Here is a 2,524-nt window from a genome sequence, read left to right on the forward strand (position 1 = left end):
CTAGAAGAGGATCAGGTGTGAACACAGTGAAAGGCAGTGGACAGGCAATGGTTAACATCTAAAGAAATAATTAAGAAAAAAAATGTTTAATGCCACAAAGCCCCATGGCTAATTTGAGAAATTAAAGAGAAATCAAAAGAAGAGGCTAATATGTTTGCCAAAAATAGCGGTGGGTGTGAGAATTGGGAGCATTGAAACTCGGCAGAGGAGGCCCAAGAAATTGAATGAAAGGAAGGCTTAGAAAAATGAATGTAGATGGGTAGAAGCTTAAAAACAGACCGTCGGGGTGATCCTCTATATATAAAGAGAAGACTGGCGGAGGAACATTGAGACTTTTATAGATAGAGACGGAAGAATTTATTATGGGAAGAGAGGAAATCGCAGAAGAGTTAAACAACTGCTTTGTGTTTGACTTCACAAAGGTAAGCAGCACCCTTCTATATTAGAAAAGCCTGGGTCTGGTGAGAATGAGGAACTGAAGTAACTAAGCATTGGTCACAAACAGTGCCAGAGAAGATAGTGTTTGAAAGCTGGACCTATTGAGCTATGGGGGAGGGGCGTACCTTTTTCATGCACCTCGGTACACGTGACACTAAACTAAACCGGATCCAGTCTGAAGAAGGGTCTCGACCCGAAACGTCACCCATTCCTTTTCTGCAGAGTTACTCCAGCTTTTTGTGTCTATCTTCTGTTAAGAGACTTGGCAGGGTAGACACAGGGAGGGTTTTTCTGCTGAATGCCAAGGGAAGCAGTTGAGAATAAAGGGTAGATGGCTTGGGACTGAGACGAGGAGAAGTTACTTCGATCGATGGTGGTAAATATTTAGCACTCCCCATTGGGATGGCAGTGGAACTTCAGCCCATTTCTCGCACAGAACAATAGTTTTGGCCATTAGTGGGATAAAGGGGATATGGTAATAATGTTACAGGTAGAAGATTAGCCATGATCGTGATGAAAGGCAGAAGAGGGATGAAGGTGTGGGTGGTCTACTCCAGCTCTTAGTCCTTATGATGTGACAGAAGAATACACAGTTACGTCTATGAAGTATCGATCCTGAAAAAAATGACTGCCATTTTCTCAATGAATAGCTGAAGCACACTTATTAATGACTCGGTGCGCTAATCTTCAGATGATACAGGAAATTCTCAGGATCTGTGGATGTAGAGGATGCTGAAGCTATTGCCACCTGATGCAGTGCTCCACATTTCGTCGGCAGCGCAGTCCTCAGGGTGGAGGATGATTTGCTTTGACTCCAGTTCTAAGATGGCCGAAGAGGCTAATGCAGGAAACAAGATTCTCCTAGGGTGGAGCGGGAGGTGCTTGATGATGCTCGATGAGATCGGCAGGAACTAAATTACGTTAATAGTATGGGAGGAAACCGAAGATCTCGGCGAAAACCAATGCAGGTCACGTGGAGAACGTTCAAACTCCGTACAGATGGCGCCCGTAGCTTCCAGGAGGCTTGATGAAGTCGGCAGGTGATGTAGTCATAGAGTCATACAGTGTGGAAAGAAGCCCTTCAGCCCAACGTGCCCGTGCTGACCAAGTTCCCATCTGCACTAGTCCCATTTGCCTGCGTTTGGCCAATATCTCTCTAAACCTATCCTATCCATGTACCTGTCTAAACGTTTCTTAAACATTGCGATAGTACTGCTTTGTTGGTGATTTTGATGTCTTCTCTTCCATTTCCCACCATCCAGGAACTATCTCTCCAGTTGAAGCAACAATTCCCTTGCAAGTCTTCTTATTTAATGTATTGCATTTGATGTTCACAGTGGGGTCTCCTCTAGATTGGAGAAACCAAACGCAGATTTGGAAACTGCTTTGCGGAGAACCTTTGTTACGTCTGAAGGGATGTTCCTGTGTTTTCTGTTGCTGGTCACTCTAATTCTTCACCCGACTTTCACTCTGACCTATCCTGCACTATCACTTCCTGCGGTAACTTCCTGCACTATCAATATGAAGTCCAATGCAGGCTTGAGGAACAGCACCTTAACTTCCATCTGGGCACTGTGTATCGTTCTGGACACAACATTGAATTCCATAACTTCAGGTTATTTGATTTCTCTGTCAGTATTGGCCACCCATCATTGCATTGACTTAGCTTGTTTGTTCAAAACACCTCTCAGTCTGAAGAAGGGTCTTGACTTGAAACGTCACCCATTCCTTCTCTCCAGAGATGCTGCCTGTCCTGCTGAGTTGCTCCAGCATTTTGTGTCTACCTCCTTTTTTTTACCTTTTTCTTCTCTCTCTGGGAGTGGAGGACATGCCCAGCCTGATAGGTCCACTGTCCTCTGGCACTCATTTCCCAACCCCACATTCTTTTGTCTCTGTTACTATTGTCCATGTGGTGGCGCAGCGGCGGAGTTGCTGCCTTCCAGAACCCGAGACCCTGCTTTGTTGCTGAGTACGGGTGCTGTCTGTTCGGAGTTTGTACGTTCTCCCCGTAACCATGTGGGTTTTCTCCGGGTGCTCCAGTTTCCTCCCACACTCTAAAGACGTGCAGGTTTGTAGGTTAATTGGC

The sequence above is a fragment of the Rhinoraja longicauda genome, chromosome 8, assembly GCF_053455715.1.
Source record: "Rhinoraja longicauda isolate Sanriku21f chromosome 8, sRhiLon1.1, whole genome shotgun sequence".
Lineage (NCBI taxonomy): Eukaryota > Metazoa > Chordata > Chondrichthyes > Rajiformes > Arhynchobatidae > Rhinoraja > Rhinoraja longicauda.